The sequence below is a fragment of the Corapipo altera genome, unplaced genomic scaffold (genome assembly GCF_003945725.1).
Source record: "Corapipo altera isolate COAL_440 unplaced genomic scaffold, ASM394572v1 45, whole genome shotgun sequence".
In the NCBI taxonomy this organism is placed as follows: domain Eukaryota; kingdom Metazoa; phylum Chordata; class Aves; order Passeriformes; family Pipridae; genus Corapipo; species Corapipo altera.
Window position 1 is genome coordinate 196099 of NW_020884877.1, and position 22244 is coordinate 218342.

General features: G+C 43.0%; 1 protein-coding gene across 29 annotated transcripts in view; it reads left to right on the top strand.

Moving 5' to 3' along the window:
- MAP2 (microtubule associated protein 2) overlaps positions 1–22244 on the top strand; it is a 216624-nt gene that overhangs the window by 41022 nt on the left and 153358 nt on the right. The window lies entirely within an intron of this gene.

Below are 22244 nucleotides of genomic sequence, written 5' to 3' on the forward strand. Positions count from 1 at the left end.
TTTATGTAGTTGGTTCTTGTCTGTCTTCTTTTCTAGGGTGGAGAACGGAGTAAAAACTGGGACATGTGTTGCTTGTATCTGTGTACTGGGGGCAGTTTCTTTTGGCCACAACATTGCTGCTCTTACTGCAACCTCTCATTTCTCTCTTGGAGGTCATAACTCTTTTTATCTTTGTGTGAAGATGTAAGTCTTTCTGGAGTACATGTCCACAGCAGGAGTAAGCAGTATTTCACTGTGGAGAGCAGCAGTCTCTCTGCTGAGTATTTCAGAGTGCATTTTGTCACCAGCTCTGAAATGCTTGGTTATAACTGTGTCAGGCTGCAGTGCAAGATGTAATGCTTGTATTTCTCAAGATATTAAAAAGAATTCCAATAATCATGTAAGCCTTGTCTCATGTGTACTTGTGGAAGGCAGGGAGAGAAACAGGCGAGGTGTGAATATTTTTATCAGCAAGACTCCAGTTGTCATCATTCTTGAATGGAAGCTACCAGGGGCCCTGCTTTTGGTATTAATACATGTCCAGTGAGAAAAGGTCTAGCTTTGGTTTCAGTGAGTACAGGGTGCTTCTTTTAGCTACTCCTTGTCAGCCTCTGCATGCCACTGAATGTGATTCATTAGGCAAAAAGTTAAATGGTCAGGAAGAGACAGGTCTTTCAAAGCTGTAATGAGGCCAAATCCAATAACTTTAATGGGAAGGAGTGATTTAGGGATCTGAGCTAAAAGTATAGACAAAGCTGTTTGGTGGGTGCTCTTTGCAAAGAGGAGCAGGGAAGTTGAGGGGAGCTGATTCTGCATTTTAATTCACTGGTGCCAGTCTGAGCTTAAATAGTCTTGGTGGCAGATGTTGAGTGTGCTGTCTGTTCTTACCAAGAGCTCATCACAGCAATGTAACTGGGAAATTCAGTGCAGACTGTGAGCTGCAGGCTGAAAGGAGTAGGTAAGGTCCTGTCTGCCCTTAGAAATAAGTAGTAATCCAATTCTCTCAGTACTGAGAATATTGGTACTTTCAGCTGCCTTTGAGTTGCTCACAGTTTATCACTAGAAGTTGTATTCTTGCATAAATGGAGAACAGAATACCTTCTTGCAATACATAATGGTTGTCTAAATGTCATTTTAGTAAGCTGATCAGACTTACAGTACAGGCTGCAGGAGCAGTCCTGGACCAAGGCTGAATAAACATCTCCAACCTTTTGAATTTTAATAGTTCTTATTCTTCTGTTCTCTTTCCATCTTCTCCACGTGACTCTAAGGGCACATCCAGATCACGGTCAGCTCTCCTTTTTATCTTGATAGTCTTCCTTATAACCCTCTTTTAGCCTTGTACACAATTCACAGAAAAGTTCTTCACCCATTTATTGATCTCACTCTGTTGCATCACTTTCTGGACTGCCCCGAATCACATCTTTGCTCATCACACAGCAGTTGTGGTATCTTGCACAAAGCAATGAGACTGTTTGTCTCAGACTCATCTCTGCAAGCTCAGGCATGTGTTGAACCTAAACATTACCTAATTTTTCACAGTTACAGGGCAATTCAAACTAAATCCTCAAAAGAAAGTATCAAATGTAAGCACAACCGTTGTGTTTTACTGAGAATCTGAGGGGGAAAAAAGCAACAAAAAGATGGTTTTACTTCTTATCAGAATATTTCACTGGAACAGCATGAGTTTATGTAATGGTTCCCAAGCCTGTACTAGTTCATAGTGAATTTCCATGTGGCATGAACAAAATAATGGAGAGAATTTTATCAGAAGCCCAAAGACCTGCATTACCTAACTAACATTAGGCCCTCGTGTGTCATTACTGCTTACAGGCAGTGTGCACACCCTGCTCTCCTCCTGCAGAGAGCAGAGACTGTAGATATGAGCATCTCAGGAGGGCTGTGAGAGTCACATGTGGTTGAACCATTTTCTGAAGAACCTCTTTCTTTCTGTTGAATCTAAAAAAAACTTTTGTTTTTTGGACACATCTTTTCTCTGTCAAATGTGAGCTGGTGTTTTTAGAAGCCCTGTAAACAGACAAAACTAGCTGAGCATTTTCATTTACACAGTTAGAAGGTAAAACAGCTGTGATCACCACTTACACAGTGGAGTCTTTTGTGCTTCCGTCTTTAAAATTGCAGCTCTTTTGGTCTGTTTCTCTTGTAAAAGTGATCTGCTGCAGCCCAGAAGATAAACAATTGTAGTAAGGCACCTGATCTCTTGGAGAAATCCAAGTGTCATTGCACCAGGGTGTCCTGATTCTCTAGTTCCCAGTGTCAGATTGTGTGGCTCAGGTTGTTTTGCGGCGCTGCTCACATATACACACCATTACCATTCTCTCTTACTCCACTGCCTGGAACAGCAAGTGCAGAAGGATTCAACAGTGCACAGAGCTCCCACAGCAGAGGTTCCTTGAGGAGAGCAGTACCCCAGATGTGGTATGGGGCAGTGAGGACTGTCCAAATGGCCAAACAACAAGGATATTATCCGTAGGCCCACTCATTTATCTGTAACAGGTTTTCTGTATGATATTCTTCTCTTTGTGCTAAAATAAAAGAGAAAGCCAGACTTGGTCTCCTGTTGACATCACATCCAACATCCTTTGGTTTGATACTAAGGGCTCTTAAATACCAGGGAGAGAGTCACGTGAAGCAGAAGCTATTTAGACTAAACCTTGGCTGTTCATGTTGAAGTTATAAGTAACTTGAGGTTACCCCAAAAAACCCACTAACATTCCAGTTGATGGGAAGTGCTCCTTGTATTGGTGTTTCAAGTTCTCCTCTTGTAAGAAGGAGCCCTCCAGTGTGTGGGGCAGTGAGAGGGAGAGTTTCTCCATCCAGAGTTCTCCTGTGGTGTTTGTCCCCAGCAGGTACTCTCTCAGGATGTGCAGCGCACTGCCTTGCACACTCAGTGGGCAATCCTGTTTGCCCTGGGCAGTGGGAGGGCTGCAGTCTGGCCACTGTGCTGAAGAGTTAGAAAAATACATGTCCTGGGCTGCATCCAGCACTTCAGGATGGAGGCCATTAAACTGTGACATGACCCAACCCTGGCTTGTGGACTGACAGTGCACCTTGCAGGCCTGTGCGATGCTCCCTCTGTTCATTTGTGGAAAAGTAGGAAGGGTACTGGCATGACTTCTTCCTCCCAGAGGATAAGATGGGGACTAGGGAAGCCCGTCTGCCCTAAGTCCTGTGTTAGGGAGGCAGTACAGCAGGAGATGCTGAATGAAGTTGGTGGCCGTAGTATCTTCTCCAGAGGTGCAGACAAACCAGCTGGCACCCATGTGACTCTGATCAGCTCTGCTGGCCCTGGTGAGTCTAACGGACCACATTTGTCATTGGTCTGGCTCTGCTGAAGTCAGCACAAGTATACCAAAATTGCACAGCAGCAAAATTGGGTTGTTGATTTAGTTCTCTCTCAGGTGCATCTGGACATTTGGGCTACATGTCCAAACCCCACTTGCTCAAATAAATCAAAGCCTGAGATTATGAATATACAGCAATAGGTGCTCTTTTAAGGACCACTTTATTTTTCATTCTCTGAGATTATAGATAATGTATAAAGATGCAGAGTTAAAAAAGCGTTGGTTTTCTGAGCCTGAATTAATGTTCTACCAAATAGCAGATGTGAAACCCAGAGACAGGGCCAGCAAAGTCTTTATTGAGGAAGTATCTGAGGAAGCTGTTCTTATTGACACCAGCAGCTCCTGAGTGTAAATATTTGTGAGATGTCTTTTAATGACTAATTCCATTGCCAACAGTGTCTTTAAAAAAAAAAAAGAAAAAAGATAAATGGAAGGAACAGGTCGTACACAACTTTTTTTTAAAAGGAAACAGCATATTGTAGAACTGCAAGCGTCTACTTCTACTTAATGCTCAGTCTTCAAACATTCTGAGATGCCATTAATTTATGTGGAATAAGTTGCTATACCCTCCAATAGTCTCTTAAAATACTCTTTTTTATTTTTAACCACATTTTAGTAATTCAGTGCGTTAAAAACATAATCCTTATTGCCTCCTGCATACCGTACCAAGAGGCCGGAAGACAAAAGGATAATAACAATTTTGATTAGATCCTTCTCCATGACAACGAGTAGGAGTTTTGCTCTTGACTTCAATGGGAGTAGGAGCCAGACCCTTTCTTTGTGATGTGCAGCAGTGATGTCTTCTGAGACAGTGTTAAAGCAGTGATGTCATGCCCTTTATTTCTAACCCGAAAAGTTCAGCTTAAGTAAGATAAGTCTCTTTGGAGACAAAGAATATCTTTTATGAGATTATCTGATACAGCAGGAAAAATAGGTAAGTTTGCAGGTGAGTGGTGAAGACCTGGATGAAAGTTTCTATTCCTGAAAACTTTTCTTGGTGTGTGTTTTTTCTCTCTGTCCCCCCAGGTTTAGGAGATATTATCTTTATCTGCAAGGTTTGCCTCATGGACAGCCTTTGAAAATACTGGCTGCAGTGCCTTTACATCTTTGAATATCTTGTTATTGGTGGGGAGAAAGCATTTCAGTGTGTAGCACTCAAAATTAGAAGCTTTTCTGTTACTTACAGTCCCAACTCATATCCTGTTCATAGATTTTTATCTCCATTTCTTATGTCCTTGGAGGTTTCTGGAGGCATTACCACTTAACAGGTGATAGGCCAAAAGTCTTTTCTTTCTTCCATAAAGTCACTTATGGCTTTCTTTCCACTGTTACCAGGAACAACAGAACCGGGGTTAAAGCAATTCGATCTGATAGGGCAGTGTGAACTGTCTCACTGAAGCTCTACCTAAAGGGAATGTCAGATTTTCCACGTGGACAGGTCTGTAAGAGAAAAGGGAAAACAGGTTACAGTCATAGGAAGAATTGGTTATTCTTCTTCCAGCTCTTAGCTGCTGCAGGCATAAACATGCCTCATTATCTAAAGGCATTACAGTGTCTCCTTCAAGGACCCCGGTGGTCTAGGGGTTAGGATGCAGCACTCTCACTGCTGCGGCCCAGGTTCGATTCCCGGTCAGGGAACTCCCCCGGGCAGATAGAGCTCATCAACCTGTAAGGCCATCCATCTAAGAGAAGGTCACTCTAAACAAACCTATGTCCTGAGGACCTCGCTGCCACTGTCCGAGCTCGCTCGGCCCCGGCAGATGAACCTTAGGATTAAAGGGTGGGCTCAGTTCAGCACACACTGTGTCTCACCTAAAAAATCCACTGCGCAGGCTCAAAGGGTAATGACCTTTCCCAGTCTTCCCATGGCGAAGACTGGCCTTGATGATGATGATGACAGTATCTCCTTTAGTGTTGCTTCTCAGCTTGGAAGCATATAGGATTAGTGTTACTTCTCAGCTTGGAAGCATATAGGATTAATGGAAACTATTCACCAAATTCTTGATTTTTCAGGCTTTGAAAGGTGGATTGTTGCATTCAGTTCATTTGTCTGAGCAATGTATAAAGACAGGAGTTACTAATTTTAAAACTTTCATGTGAAACCCCACTGGTTTTCCTTGGAACTGATTTTCCTTTTTACTGTTATAATCATCTGCTTATTTTACTGTATGAATGAAACAACACTTTTAAGAACACAAAAATCATACATCTTCTCTTACATCTCCTCTGGTTATTTGTGTGTAGCTGAAATAACTTCGTCAGGTTTGTAATTCCTAGGCTGTTAAGGCTGGTGTGAGACCTACACAAAACCTTGGTCACCGAGGCTCAGGCAGTCGTGAGTGAGGGGAGGTCCAGGGTGCGGGAGCCGTCTGTACAGGGGGATTCCTGACTCCAGGACCACCCAAGCAGAAGCCCTCGGCAGCCAATCGGACAAGGAGGGGGCAGTGCTGGGAGTGACCTCTTCAACATCTCACAAATGACTTGGGCGCAGGACTGGAAGGGAGCAAGTTTGCAGATGACACAAAACTGGGAGGAGCTGTTGACTCCCTCGAAGGCAGGGAGACCCTGCAGAGAGACCTCAACAAATTAGAGGACTGGGCAATCATCAACCATGGGAAGTTCAACAAGGGGAAGGGCTGGATTCTGCCTCTGGATGGGGCAACCTCTGATGTATGGACAGACTGGGGAATGAGATGCTGGAAAGCAGTGCCAAGGAAAGGGACCTGGGGGTCCTGGTCAATGGCCAGTTGGCCCTGAGTCAGCAGTGCTCTGGCAGCCAGGAGGGCCAACCATGTCCTGGGGGGCATCAGGCAAAGCATCGCCAGCCGGTCGAGGGAGGGGATTGTCCTGCTCTGCTCTGATCTGGGGCGGCCTCACCTGGAATATTGTGGCACTTTTGGGGCCCTGAAATATAAAAAAGATGTTAAACCATTAGAGAGTGTCCAAAGGAGGGCAATGAAGATGGTGAAGGGCCTTGAGGGGGAAGCCGTGTGAGGAGCGGCTGAGGGCACTTGGTCTGTTCAGCCTGGAGAAGAGGAGACTGAGGGGAGACCTCATTGCAGTTACAACTTCCTCGTGAGGGGAAGAGGAGGGGCAGGCACTGATCTCTGGTCTCTGGTGACCAGTGACAAGACCTGAGGAAATGGCCTGAAGTTGTGTCAGGGGAGGTTTAGGTTGGATATTGGAAAGAGGTGCTTCCCCCAGAGGGTGGTTGGGCACTGAACAGGCTCCCCAGGGCAGTGGTCACAGCACCAAGTCTGACAGAGTTCAAGAAGCATTTGGATGACACTCTCAGGCACGTGGTGTGACTCTCAGGGCTGATCCTGGGTAGGGCTGAGGGTTGGACTTGATGATCCTTGTGGGTCCCTTCCAAGTCAGCATATTCTGTGATTCTGTGAAATCCTGTCATCTCTGTGCTTCTAGGAATGCAGTTTGATTCAGTATGGGAAATGTTAGCATAGGAGTTGAGAGAGTTGGGCATGAATGGAACCCTGACCAAAAAAGAGGAAAATACTCTTTTAATAGTCCATATTTGGCCACTGTTGGCACAGGGGGCTGTTTATGCTGTGCTCTTGTTCTCCATCACATGAGTTTGTAATCCAAATGCTGTAAAACATGGCTCTCTGCATTGCTGGACACTGACATAAATGCACTTTTCTCACACTTTGATGCTGTAGTGGTGGTTGCTTTGAGCTGAGGCCTCCAAAGGCCCCTCTTCTGAATAAGAGTCAAGGGGAATTGTGTGGAATTGTGTGGCTGAAAATGTGAAGACCTCAATCCTCATTTTTTAAGTGCAGTCCTAGGAGAGACTTGGCTGTGGCACAGAATCATAGGCAAGAGTTCAACTGATTCATGTGCTCTTGGGTGAGCTGCCACACTCAGATTGCTCTTTCCAACTATTTGAGTCAAAAGCTTAGAGACAGAGAGGATCCAGTCCATCACAATGGTGCATTTGCAATTCAGAACTTTATAAGCTTCTGTTAAATTTTCTTTTTCCCTTGAAGTACCTGCTGAACTAAATAATGATCTTCCTGTAGAAAAGATAATGGGAATATGTGCAGTGGGGCATAGGAGCCAGGTAGGGGGTGAGGCTCTGTGTGATTGAACGTCTACATTTGAGAAAGCCTTTTGGATCTGGGGCTGGTTTGGAAAAACACTAGTCAGGGGATAGTGCCTGCACAAAAATTCTTCCTATGGAGGTGGGATGGGAGGTGAATGTAAAGATACAGGAGTCACAGATGAGTTTGAACTCATACAAGACTGTGGGTAGAAGGAAGCCCCTGTTCCCCAGCAGTGTACAGCCCTGCATCTTTGCCCGCCTTGTGACAAGGGGGCAAAGTTTAGGAGCCAGAAAAATGACATCTTATTATTTTGTGAAGGTGTTTTGTTCCAGAGCTGGAACAGCCGGAAAGTGAAGGAGAAGCCTTCTTGGATGTCCAGTCCTGAAGTACAAAGGGATCATTAGTGTCTCCAGTTTGCATGAGGCACGTCTCGAGACAATATTATCTGCAGGCAGTACGCAGGTCTGTGGCCCAGCTGGGATCAGATTTCAGTATGCTGAGCCCCATGCAGTGCTTTGTTGCCTCTTCCATCAAAGTGCCTATTTCTGCTGTATGTCTTAATTAGCAGCTTTTCCTAATTCAACAACTAAGAAATAGCTTCATGGTGCAAACAATAACGGTATGGGCAGATATGGTATAAACCTGTATTTTGTTTCTAATTAGAGCAGGGGTGAACACGTCTGAGATGTGCTCAGAAGGAGAAAATATGGATCCCAACCTGTCAAGTAGAAAACTATTGCTTTGGATGAAAAGCTGATGCTTTTTTCAGGTAAATACAAAGGCAAGTTTCATATGTGAGCTGTGGGAGTTGAACTAGAAAGCTTGGAGTTTTAGATATAATTCTGACTGATTCAGCTAGTGTTTCGTATTGACAATTATGTATTTTCATAATAAGCAAGAGCTGAAACTAAAGATTACTGTGCTCAAGCTCTTCGTGTCAGAATGCAATTGTACATGTGTTTGTGCTAGAATGCTTGAAGCATCATGCCCAGATGCTTTTTTTATCCCTGAAATTGTTATAGGTCCATTGATGTCAACAGACTTGCACCCACATACATTTGTAACAGCCAGCAAAAACCAGGCTCTTGAATCTCAGAAATGCACTTGGAAGATAGGAAGAAACATCTGTAGCATAGCAACAGGAAAGCCTTTATGCTCTTGTCATTACTGCTGGTCTTGGAGCCGGGCAGTAACAGTGAGCACATGGTAGAGGGTTTGCTTTCCTTTCGGTCAGGTCAGTCCAATTGTCTAAGACTGTAATGCCTACCAAATTTAAAACAATAGCTAGCTGTAGTAGCAGTGCAGGGACTCAGCTTTGAGGAACCTCAGCTTTGATTCAATGCTAATGTTTGGGAAGACATCACACAACTGTATGACTCCATGATTTCTGCTTGCATTCCATGGCATTACTGAATTCCCTGTGTCACATTTGGCCTTCCCGATTCTATTAGACACTTTGCCAGCAGGATCTGGCATCTTTGTGTTGTCTTCCCAGGCACTCTGGAGTGCTCTGTGGAAGCAGAAGGGCCAGGCTGCCATCCTATGGCAGGCCCTTTCTAGGGATGGAAAGAAAGGGCTTTTTGTGCACGGTGGAGGAGGAGGTACTGGGGCTGGGAAAACGGTCGGAGGCCATGAACAGTATTCCTTGGGATCATGCCTGAGATCAGTGCAACACCTGCTGCTGTTGCTGCTTTTTGCCTGCTGTCAGGTGTCTCACAGCGTTATGCAATTAAACCATTTAAGAAAATGAGTTACTTAAATCAAGCCATTCTGGAAGGAATAGCACCAGGTCCTGTGTAAGCCAGACAGACACCTGAAAGATGTCCTATATTTACACAAAACGTAGCAATTAGGTTTTCCCCTGGTATCTTTTGTGTTTTTTTCGCATTGTTTGCCTGTTATTTCTTCAAGGGCAAAGTGGGAAGTAGCATGAGTGTGGTAAGTATGGCATGTAATTATACAACCAAAAGAAATAGAAAAAAGCCTTCTGGGTGTTTTCTACATCATAGGATTTATTAGGTGTCTCATGTGCTGACAGAACAAGATGTAAAATTGCTTTCAGTGTTCATCTGTCACTGTGTGAGATGGAAGAAGCAAGTCTCACAAAGGTATTGTAGCACAAGAACTTGGCTTGTTTGTTAGTGCCTGTCATGGGCAATTCCCTCCCTTTTTAAAATGTTTTTCTGGTCTCTCAGTGAATAGACAAAAGTGATTCTGTTTTCACAAGTGCAGTACGGGAGAGAGCACTTTTTGCGCAAAGGGTATTTCAGAACATAATCTAGAGCTGATTTTGAAGTGTTTGGTGTGTTCTTACAGCACTGCTAATCGTTAACAAAGACTAGAATAATTTGCAGTTCAGAGAAATCCTGTAGGCTATTTGTGCCTGTGGGAAAATATTACTTCTTTCACTGTGTTCTTTGGGGTAACCACAATCATTTGAAAGAAAAAAGGTGAAGAAAGTGTGTTCTGCTGCATCTCAGCTGAAGCAGCTCTGCATTTTCTCGACTACTGTACTGAAGCAAAACCTTCCATTAAGAGGATGAAAACAAATGTCCATTTCCTGTATTCCCCATGAGAAGATGAATTTAGAATACTGCTCCTCTGTGGGAGCAGCATTCATTGGACTGATCACAGTCGTTTTAAAAACGTAATCTCTTTGAGCAGGTAAGGAATGAAGTTGAGGCTCAAGGTTACCCAGGTCCCTTGAAGGTTACGGAGTATATTTGCAGGAGAAGCAATCTGCATCTTGTTTTTAATCTTTAGAATTAGTGTCAATGCAGAAGAGAGTAGGCAAGCCTCAGACAACTTTATCGTGGTTATGAATCGTGTCTGGGCACAGCAACTGTGATTTGTAGTTTCAGGGCATTTTTAAAATGTATGACTTTATGGGTAAAACTTGCTCTTATAAGTGGGGAAAAAAAAAAGAGAAGGACGTTTAGACTAAGTGGAATGACTAAGAGCCGGTCCAGAAGTTTTAAAAAAGCTTAAAAGAAGTGTGGTATTTTTCAGTTTTAAATGTCAGTTTAGAGACTTTGAGCTAAGCTTAGCCTTACAGGTCTGGAAATATTGTTGACCTGTCTGGAAATCTTGTGTTTCCCCCTTGCACAGAGCCCTTTGGAGACGGAGGGGGTGGCATTTTACAGAGCCTTCTAACAGAGAGGGCAACGTGACCCAGCCCTGCAGCCAGGTCAGTGCAGCTGATCCCTTGCTGTGAGGTTAAGGAGTGATCACTGCATTCTTCTCTGTAAGGGTGCAGAGTGGACACTGCCCTGCCTCTATTAGACCTTGTCTGCCTTGATTAGGAAGCAGTATTAGCTTCCTAAGTAGCTTTATACAGCAGTTGGAAGTTGAGATTCAGGTATAAGTACAGCAGTGGCATGTGTACAGGTGAAAGACATGGGGAAATGGGGTGAAAGTCTGAGTTTTGCAATTGCAGGTGCAGACATAATGAGGGGATTCTCAGGAGGTGTTAGCCCACAGTGTGTTTTTCATACCAACTTTCACACAGACAGCAGATCTCAGGAGTCAGTCATCTACCTTATGAGTCTGAAAATAGGCCCCTTTGAGCAGGGGATGATAGATAAGCAAATGTGATGCTGGGCTAATGAAAGGGCTTCGGACCTGATCTGATTGCATTGCTCTGGGTCTGTTCTCCAGGCAGACTGAAGAAAATATTTTAGCGGTGAAATCCTGAGAAGCAGCCTGTAAAATGTCAGTGCTTGCGTTTCTAGAAAGGCCACTTTCTTCAGCTCTGATTGATTTCTTCCACAAATATTCTACCTAGTTTTGTAGTGTCTCCAGTACCTATGCCAGTGGACTCTTTACATGGGAGTTGTCACATTCACCACTTTGATTTAAAACTCTTTGATTCTCCTGTTTAAATCGTGCCCTCCTCAGGAGCTGTTTTTTGATTTCCCCTAGATTAACAACTATACTGCAGACCCTCTTCTCCACCTGTGGACCAGGGTGTAGTGGTGAGTTGTTGGGAGATGGGTGCAACACTTGCCCCTGTGTGCATCCTGTGTTGCAGAGACCAGCCTGCATATTTTATGGGGCCCTGTGTCTCCGCAGAGCCCCTGTGATTGTGTGTCTCCTCTTGTGTAATGTGGGTGTGCTGTGTTGTGCCAAGTCGCAGGATTTCTCAGTGCTGATTGCAAATTGGACAGGAAAGATTGCTTGGATTATCAGTGGGAAAACAGTAGAAGGTGTGACCTTTATTCTGCTCCTCAGGGCAGAGCATAGATTTTTGTACTGTTCCTTTTTGAAACAAATTGGTAAATAGCAGGGATGTTCTGATCTGGAACAGGTTAGCTGTTGAGGTGTCTCTAGGCTTCCTAGGTGCTGAAGGAGATGGGGTGGAAAAGACATTTCACAGAGATAAGAACTTTAAAAGAAAAGTCATGCAGAGATGTAAAAATAGCTTATTCAGGCAGGAATAAAAAAATCTAGTAAAATTATGCCAAATCAAGCAGTGCAGATGAAAATTTTGCCTGAGTGCAGAGCACAGGTTGTGACTTATTTACCATGATGAGGTTAGATGGGGGATAGTGTAAAGCTGCAGGGAGTGCAGCAGCTAGGAAATAAAACCAGCCATAAGGTCAGTGCTCAGAGCCAGGTAAATGAACCATGCTGTAGGACAGGACAGGGGCAGTGCCAGAGCTCCATGGAGATGTGATTCCAGAGGTGACGTATTCTGGAGTCGTCCTTGACAGGGAGAATGGGACTGACAATGACAGGCTATTCCTCATGTGCTTGTTTGAATTCATGGGATTGAGTTCAGTGTAGCTTGCATGTAAAGAGTCGTGAAAAACTTCAGGGCTCTTTGCAGTACTTTGTAGTCTCTGCAGCCATGTATGATACAAGAGTAAAGAAAGCTTGTCTCCCCAGCTAAGGGGAAATCTGGCAAACGTGAGCTTTGCAAGGGTCTGGGAAGAGTCCGACCTGCCTCCCGATGAGCAGGGTGCAAAATTGTTGTAAAGGCTCTTCAGCAGAGAGAGGCACCATGTTCAGCCCCACATTTCGTAAGAGAATGTAGTCATGTGTGAGGGGAACATGTAACACCGACAGGTGTTACATGTTGGAGGTGAATAAAGGGACAGGCAGTGTCTTAAACATCTTGAACTTTAATTTGTCTTTTAGTAAAAATGACTTCCAGGTCCATTTTTCTGTATACTGGCTACTGGAAGATAGATTTCCATTGTCAAACATGATAATGACCTGTGTATTTTTCCTGAGCTTTCCATGTCAATGTCATGACAAGTGCTAGGGAAGAACACAGTTTTAATTGTTCTGGGGGATACTTCTTTGAAATGTTTTTCTTTTAAAATACAAATGAACAAGATACTTGTTACAGTAATATAGGAGCAGTTGGTATGTGATTGTGTTATGAAGGGTCTAAAATGGCATAACAGTGGCTTTAAAACCTAACTACTGTAATTTTTTACCATTATGTAACTCTGGGAGTGAGTACTGTAAGATAACATCTGGCCTGCACATTCAGGTAGGGAATCTGACAACTTATCTAGACTTCCTAGACCAGATGTCATATAGATGTGTTATATATTTAAATTTGCAGTTTCATATAACTTCTTCCTCAGTCCTTTCTGATGATCTAGGTTTTGGCCTTCATATCCATGGCTGCAGCTCAACTTCCATAGTTCAGCACCGCTTCAGGTCCTTAGCGTGGTATCGGGATTGACCCAAAGTTTGCTGTGTGTGTATGAGCGTATGTGTGACCACGACTGGCTTTGAACACTGTGATTCAGAGCACAGGGTAAGATCTCTGTGCTTGTTGGTCCCATGGCCAATAGAAAGGGAGGATGGGTTTTGGGCAGGCTGGGCTCCAAGCCCAGCTCTGCTGTTGACTCCCCGGCTGACCTCAAGCAATATAAAAATAGGGCTAATGATACATTTAGCATGCTGCAGAACTGTGGAGCAAGCCTGCTGTCCTTACATGTGCATTAGTAGCATTTCTGTTAGGAGAACTGGTTTCATAAACAAAACCAAATTGTCAGTGAATAGTTTGGCATTTCTTTGAGAGAAGCCTACGGTTTACTGCCTGCAGAGCACTGAGGAGTAGCTAGTAAAAGCTGCTTGAAGTCCTAGCCAGACGATACAATCAAATTGTGATTATGATTGCACATCACAAAACCTGGTTGGGAGGAGATTTAGCTGTTTGCTCATTCATGGCTTAGACCTCATCATGCAGCGGCAGCCACATTCATGCAAACATTTGCTCATTCTGTGACAAAACCACTTACGTTGGCTGGTTTAGGAAATGTAGCATTTTCATATTAAAAGGCAATAGGTAAGCTCTGCCTCTAGCTGTAGACCTGGTTAAGTAATCTGCTATTAAGCTCCATTAGAGTGGCACAGAGAAAATAGGTATAATACATCTGCAAGAAAACAGCATGTGAAGACCTGAACAAATGAGATGTTATTGCTATGAATAATGCTCCTTCATAGGAGTAGAGCTATTGAAGGCAGGAACCCCACACCTCTGTTTCATGGTGTTTCTGTTACTCTTTCATTGACTTTGTTTTGATGCTTTGTGTTGACTGAAACATTTTAGTGTTTTTATTTTAAAACTCAGTAACTGAAACTTGCTAATGCTGTGGAGAAAGCATCTTTTGGGACCTATTCTGCTTTGCTGGGATGGACTGAAAAGTCTCTCTGTTCCCTTTCTCCCCAACCACACAGGAGTGCAAGCTAGGTTGTCCTGCAATAGCACGCTTTTTTGAGTGTGTGTAAAACCATCCTGTCTCTACATGATCCGTGTAATACATGGGAAAAAATTTCCCACCTAGTAACAGATGAGGGCAATTTCCTGTAAGCAAGCTCTTGTGGTCTCTTGGTTTCCAACCAGTTCTATTTTTACTTTTTTTTTTTTTTAAAAAAAAAAGAAGAGATTTTTGTTACTATCATGGTTCTTACATGCAGACAGACTGCAGTTTTAAAAGACAGCTGCAAAGCCTTGAAGGTATTGTGTATTCCGATCACCTTGAATTAAAGCTTTTGAGCCACATCTTAAAGTCAGCATCAGTGAATGGGAACAGAAAAGAGTGAACCCTTGCTGAGTTAAAGCCAGGCCCAAGTAATTCTGTGTTACTGTAATCAAAAGTGGTTTGTTCCTGACTCTGCAAACACTTAGAATGATGTCTTGTAAGGATCTAGGAGCACGTAAGTAGTTGCAGTAGCGGGCCTGATAATTCACCTGACTGGTGAATAAAGCTGAGGAGACTTACACTGAGGGTGCGAGAGGCATCAGCAGTATAAAGCCTGGTGTCAGTGAAGGAGATCTGAATGTCTGGGCAGAGTGAGGAAAAGAAAGGAGATCCAAGTACTAGCACAAGAGGGTAGAGATGTGACAGGGGAGTCGTGTTTAAAACAGTCACTTTCCATTAAAGTAAGTGGAAATCTTGGATGCAGCTGTAGATATGTCATGCTGCAAGGCATGTGTGTATTTAAAAACCATCTCAGTCTGTTTGAACTTTTTCCCAAGACTTTAGGAATCTGGGAAACTTTCAGAAAAACAGGGGAGTGAGTTGGAGATACGACTTTATGATCTTAGAAATTGGGCTCAAAAGGCATTCTGATAGTCAGACTCCCAGAAGTACCAAAGGATGAAGGCAAGGCAGTGATGTGACAGTTACTGTTTCACAGGTGATACTGTTAGCTTTGGAGCACTTTTTCCCCTCTCAACTTTGCAGATCTTATCTTTGGACTGGATCAGGAAAGGGGCACATTAGGCAAGCAAAATGCCAGAAGAATGCAGCATATGCATGGGGCAAAGGGCGGGCTTCCTAACTAAGGGATAGTGAATGTATGTGGTGGTGCTTGCAAATAGATGCCCTGGTTAGTGCCCACGGTAAGGTAATTAGTTATTTAAAGAGGAAGATGAGTATACCTGCTTTCCCATAGATAATATCAGTTGACAAAAGATGCAGGGAACTTAGCCCCAGGAGGCACTTGGAATCTGAAGCACAGTTTGTACAAGTCAGATCTAGCAACAGTTGCATTTTTCTGCCACTGCATTCATGTGTTGAATTGTTGTTGATTAAGTTTTCAGTGTTTATTAACCCGCCTGCACATCTGGTCCTCTGATACCGGGAAGGGAAAGCATTTGTCAAAACTGCCTTCAGGTTTTTCTCGTGTTTTCTGGGTCCTGGTCCTTGAAGCCACTGTGACACTTGTTAGTTTTCAGTGAACAAATGCTTCCATGTATTTTGAAGAAATACATTATATTCAAAAAACTGTGTACTGAAATCGCCCTTTTTAACATGAAATGTTGGCAAATTTTTTATGCTACAATGACAACAAATCAACAGGGTGGCAGATTTGAGAGGAGGTGTGACTTCTACCCTCTTGACAAGGTGCCACCATTGCTTTGGAGCATTGCAGGGGACAGAGGGAGCATTTCTGGTCTTCACTGGCACAGCTGCAACCTTCACAGCAATAGCATTGGCCTTGGGGCTGGCATTTCATTGCAGGAAACCATTTGGTTGTTCCTGAGAATTCCTGAGTTATTCCTGAGAATTGCAGGATCACTTTGATTAAATACTGCTGGGGGTAGGCTGGCAGTGATGTTTGCTGTGAATCATCCTCATTAATAGAAGCTATTTGATAGAGAAACAGTAGTTATTAGAGAGATGACATTTCTGTTCTAAATCCCTCCTCCTTTTTTCTTTTTTTTTTTTTTTAAATTCCATTAACTGTTTTGTAATTACCTTTGGGCTGAAGGGCCTTCTTCACTTCGTTCTAGCAACAAATACATTGGCATGAGTGGAAAATATCTTAAAGAACAGGAGGAGCTTTTTGTTATTTTTGATCTCCAAGTGTATTTGCTACTGTTGTGTTTTTATTCTGTTTTCATTTTTCATGATGGATGACTGGAAAACCTTGAATCAAATGCATTCAAAGCACTACAGGTAGACTGTTGAAAGGCATTTATTTTTCAGGTGCCAAACTGAGGAATGTGGACATTAAATAATACAGTAAATAAAGTTGTCTGGAATGCTGCTATTTTCCATCACTTTAGAAAATCATAGGCTTCCTCCCTCCAGAAAAATAATCAAGAACAGTCTTAATTTTCAAGCCCATAAATAGATTCTAGTGCATGATTAATGTTATACTTCTACATAACACCATTCTTGTAGGCTGTGGCCTGTCCCCTTAGATGTGAATGTTGCTGTTTGTCTGCTTAAACATCCTCCTGCCCTGAGTTTCTGGTTGTGCAGAAGGGATGTTAGTGAACTCATGAGTGAATGGAACAGAATGTGCAAAAGCAGTGTGTCAAATGGAGATGATCTGTTCTATTGTCAAGTCCACTATGTCTGAGGGTGAGATACAAGCTTGGAGGAAGCACTGGTCATTCCAGCCTGACAATGCCTCCATCCCATGTATCATCCCCACCATGCATTGAGAGCCTAAGAAGTATGCTAGTTATTTTTAAAAATCCCTCTCATGTAACCCATATTACACCTCTCTAAAGAAAAAGTGTGTTTATATACTATCAGAAAAGTGACTTTGCAGCTGTTTAGTAACGCACCAGATGAAAGAGACAATTCCTTCCCAGTTGCAGCTGAAACACTTGAAGCTTCAGGTGGAACAGGTTTGATGTGTGCACAGCTTCATCTGTGCAACTTTGTTTTCCCTTGCAAAACTTACCTGTTCACCATTATCCCTGTCTTTGGAAACACACGGAGTTCTTGTTTGACTTTAGACTGATCTCAGCTATAGAATTCTGCCCCGCCCCACTCTTATTTTAGATGTTTTCCATGAGGCAGAGGAATGAGCATTCTGGGTGACATCAATCCAGGAGATGTCTATGGATGCAGGTAGGAACCAGTCAGTCAAGGCTGATTCTTCAGGAAATCGAGAATTATCAGAAGAGTGAGTGGAAGCCAGTTTGTACAATTAATTTCAGGTCTGTCCTAATGTTGGTTGTTGGTTCAGCTAATGAAGAAACATCAAAGGCCTTAAGTGATTGCATTCTCCAAAGCTCCTTTCAAAAGTAGAAGCGCATTATGGAAGTGATACCATAAGGTCTCACCCAAATGGGTTGTTTTATCTACACAGTTTTTGGCCATTAGGTGGCTGCCCTCCCGCTAATACGGAGTCATACCTTTCATTTTTACCCTTCACCTCACCAAGGCATCTCTTTTCCTTTTTTTCTTTCAGTTTCTTTTTCTCCTGATCCCTTTAATGGGTGAGGCTGTTAGGGTAAGCTTTAGCAGTACCTCGGAAAAACAGGTAGGTTTGCATTTGTATGGAAGACTTACATCCCCTTTTTGTGTTCCTCTTGTAGTAGGACAGCAGTTATGGTTTAATAAATAGCACATGAAACACCCATGTGTTTGTGAGCCTTTAACGACATGCAGTGTTTTATGCAAGCTATAAAACTTGATACTGCCTCTTTCATTTAGAAGGCTGCGTGCTCTTGCTTTCTTTGATGTAATTCAGTTGACACCAGTGGGATTGTTCCTGACTTACACCTAGGTAAATGAACAGGCAGTCAGAGCAGCACAAGCTCACACTCAGTGTGTGCTGACTCATTTGCTCATGGTTTTCTGTGTAACAGAAAATGCTCTTGGGGTACCCCTGAGGAATGCATCCAAGTCGTGTTTCAGATATCAAGTTGAAGATGAGATACAAGTTTAGCTAAGGGCTGTGTAGCGCCAGGGGTTGTGATGTGATTTGTAATGAAGGTGAAAATCAGTGTTTTCAAATGGGAAAGTACTAATATCCCCTGACCTGTCCAATTAATATGCAGGACTGGGGATTTTTTAATTGTGTTCGTAATTAAACTGGACCAAAGGGTTATTTTAGATATCTTGCTTCTGGACAAAGAGGTGTTGATATGAACACCCGCAACTCTGTCTGTGTTCAGAGAGTTGGACTAAAAAATCTCCAGAGGTCCCTGGATTCAGCTAGTTGGTGGTTTTGTTCTGGGAATGCACAAGACTTTCTTTTTTATAAAAGAGCTTGCTTTGTGCTCTCCTGAGTTTTCTGACTGTGTGCTTCCTTTGGGACGTGTCTGAGTTACCTCATCTCAAATTCCTCCTTTCCTTCTCCTTCCCTCTACTGGGGCCTGATCTCAAATGTTGTTTCATCATGGTGGTCTAGGAAACTGTTGCCTTTTAATGATAGTTCTTGCACCTCCCTTAGCTCTGGGTGGTTTTTTGATGTTAAATAAGCAGCAGGCTACAGCACACGAGGCCTCACAGAGTCTGGCTTTGTGTCTGAATCACAGCATCTGAAGTGTGCTTAGGTGGAGCCATCTTCTCCAATCTGCTGGTGTACTGTCAGTAGTTTGTTTTGCCTTTCCCATGCCAAAGCCATCCAGATCACATTAATAGTCTGGGTCTGTGCTAAGATGCTGAACATGACTAATACCTTTGTCCAGGGAGCCTGGGTTGAAGCATCCTCTTAGCATCAGCCAGGGATTTACAATATGGATGGTAGTGAGTCTGATCTGACAGCAAGCTCTTAACTGATGGTGTAGCCATGTGCTCAGTGTCTTCTGTTCCTCTGGAGCTCTCTGAGGACAGCTTGGGCCTGTCTGCATGTCTCTCTGGCTCAGTTTTCAACCAGTGCTCTGTTGTGTCCTTTTTCTTCTGTGTACACAAAAACTGGGTGGCTCTGAAAGAGAAACATCTTGCACTCCTGTCTATAGCATTTCTAGGTTAATAAATACAGATTTGGCCATTGCTTGTCTAGGGGAAGAAGTAGTAGTAAAACTGATGAAATAATTTATCATTTAGGACTGTATTGAAACTTCCAGACCTAAGTAACAAAGGGTCAATACACTAAACATTGATGCCTGGGAGTTCAGAGCCTTTTTTTTTTTTTTTTAATTAAGGATTATTTTGTTTGATGGTTAGATAAATGGGGCCAGCAATAACTAAATCAGCAGCAAACCTGCCAATGGCTCCATTGGGTTTGCGGTGAAAACTATTAAGTAGTTGACACACAGCTCAAATTGTGTGCAGAACTCAATGCTATAGAAGTAAATCATACAGACCATTAACCTTGGGACCTGCAGAGGACAAAATACAGAGCCTTGCTGTCTGGAGCACCTCTAGTAACCTGGCATATGGAGATGTAAGTGTAGAGGGACTTTTAATAAACACCATATAAACAACTCCAGATCTCTTCCTGGTTGGCTGAAGGGAGGGGAAGGGAGAGGGGTGAGTACCTGGTAATTGGTGGTTTTAGATGTGTTGCCTTGGTGATGAGAGAGCATAAACTAGAGCAAACCCAGGACTAATCTATAATTGAGAAGTACAGCAGAGATTCAGGGACATAGTGGTGAACCTGCTGCTACACCCACCATGCTCAGTCCTGCCCTCCTCCTGATGAGTACTTTTATTTGCTGCTGGTTTTCAAAGGTTCCTTGTCACTTAAAACACATACCTTTGTTTCATTTAACAGCAAGTTGTTGGCACCTGCCAACATCTGATCTCAATCAGGGCTTTTTATGTCCTCCACAAATAGGTTTGAGGTACACATACTCTATATGGGGAAAAAAGCAAAAAAGCCAAGCCAGTTTTGGTCTGTAACTTCTGGATCTGTTGGTTCTGTATTTCAGTCACACTGTGGAAGCTGGATAGTCCTGTAAAGATGTAACACTAAAGCCTCAAGTCAGCTAAGCCACCAAGCACATGATTTACTCTAAGTGCTTAAGTGCTATAAGTGAGGATGGATTGCCCAAGTGCCTAAAGTTATACAGATGCTTAAAGGCTTTGTAAACTCAGTGTTTAAGGACTTTATCCCAAAGGATGCTGCAGAAACTTCCACTGAAGTGAGGATGAAGGGGTCCTCATGCAGTGCTCAGCAGCTACAAGAATTGTGGGAAAAAAATAAAGCACGTTATTGCTATTATTTTACCATGGACAAAATAATCACCAAAATGATTTCTGGGTTTGGTTTTGATTTTTTTTTGGGGGGGATAGAATGGGGATGTGTAATGTGATAAGTGTTTGGATAAAAGCTATCTTGAGTATAAACTGGTGTAGGCAGGAAGTGGAACAGAATTCCACAGACAATCCCTCCTTTTGAGGTAGTGAATAGTCCTTTTCATTTCCAGAGAGATTTATAAAGAATGTTAAAATAGGAAGGAAGTATTTTCATTCAAAATCATGTTTATTATTCATCCCTTAAAACAGTTTTCAAGCTGATGTTAAACACACTGGGGTACTTACTTGTCTTTTAAGGTTACTTACAAATCTTAGTGGAATTGGGCGCTTTGTTTTATTTATGTTTTAAACAAGAGAGATACTTTAAACCAAACAAATAAACAGTCCTGGTATAAATTGCTGACTCTCTGCCACATCTAGGATTTTGCTCAAGTCATTTAAAATAATAAATAATCTACTGCTTTAATCAGAAATTGAGGCAATTAAAGTAATGTTCTCTGTCTAGAGAAACCGTGTATTTACACTGTATAAAGGAATAAGATAGTTGGGTTTTGCCCCTTGGATGTTTAATGATGGAGATAACAAACTCGCTGGGGCAGAGATCATCCCTCTGTCTTTTAGTAATACCAGCATTTTCAAAGTCTGAAATCTTTTCTGCTACACAAATTCCCTCCAAATGAAAATAGGTCCATACAGCTTCAGGCAAAGCAGCATTTTTACCTCAGCAAGAAGGGGTCCTGGAGTTGCTAGAAAATCTGTTTGTGATATGCTTTTACTGCTCATTTTCCACAAAAACATAGATCCTGTACAACATCTATATATATATATATAAATGATCTCGCTCTGTGTTTGCATAGTACCTGGTACAACACAGCCCCACTCTCAGCTGTGTTTGGGAAACATGAAAGCTGTGCCAAACCTTGATGTGAAGAAGGCAAATCAAATCATTCCCCATTGAGCAAATCATTAACTCCACACTTCCTACAAGAATTTTTTCACACTGGCTTGACTAGTTCAATGTAAGGCATTTCAGGAAAGAAAAATGCTGTGATTGGACAGAAAGTTTCAGCTTCATTGCAGTTTCTCTTTGATTTGGGGGACAGGACTAGCAAAACCCAAATAAAGCCCCTAAAATGGAAAAGAGCTGTAAGGTTTTGTGGATGTTTTTATTCTTACACTTTCTTTTCATCTGAACTTATCCTGTTCAGATACTGTGTATCCCTGGAAATTAAGTATTTACCCCTGTACTTCTAAGGCTCAAGGCTACATGTGGAAGGAGAAAAAAGACCATGCATTCTCTTTTTCTGCTGGCCACCCCTCTCTACTCTACTTAATTATTTCTGTGTTCATACAAATGAAAAAGATAATTGTTTTCCTCCTAACCTTACTTGAAAACAGCCCTCATTAAAGTCTTTGCTGGGAGGAGGATTGGGTAGGACACCAGTGCATTCAAGGGCTTCTCTGTGTGGCTTGGGAGGTGCCTTATGTAAGGAGCCGTCCCACCGCCGCAGAGCTGAGGGCACAGGGACAGGCAGTGCCGCGGAACGCGACCCTGCCCGGGATCCCGTAAGCAGGGCTTGCAGCGACTGCAGTGGCCCTGAGAGTACAACGTGGTGGTTCTTCCCCGCTGCCCAAAGTGCCTCTGTGCTCTGCCAGGTCGGAGCTACGTGCTGGCGTGGCCTGGCTGCTGCCTGCTGGGTTGAAATGCGCACAGAGCTGCCTCCGGCCCTTTCGCTACAGACGGCCATTGCAAGGCAGACAGGACTTTGTCATCTAATAGCACCCTACTGCTGCAAGGAATGATTGGTCTTTTTATGGCATATATAGTGTTTTTCTTACCCTTTCCTAGCTGCTTTTTCTCACCAAATGACCCAGCCAGTGCCTAGAAGGTGTTTGTGGGATTGCTTCTGAATGAAAACTTT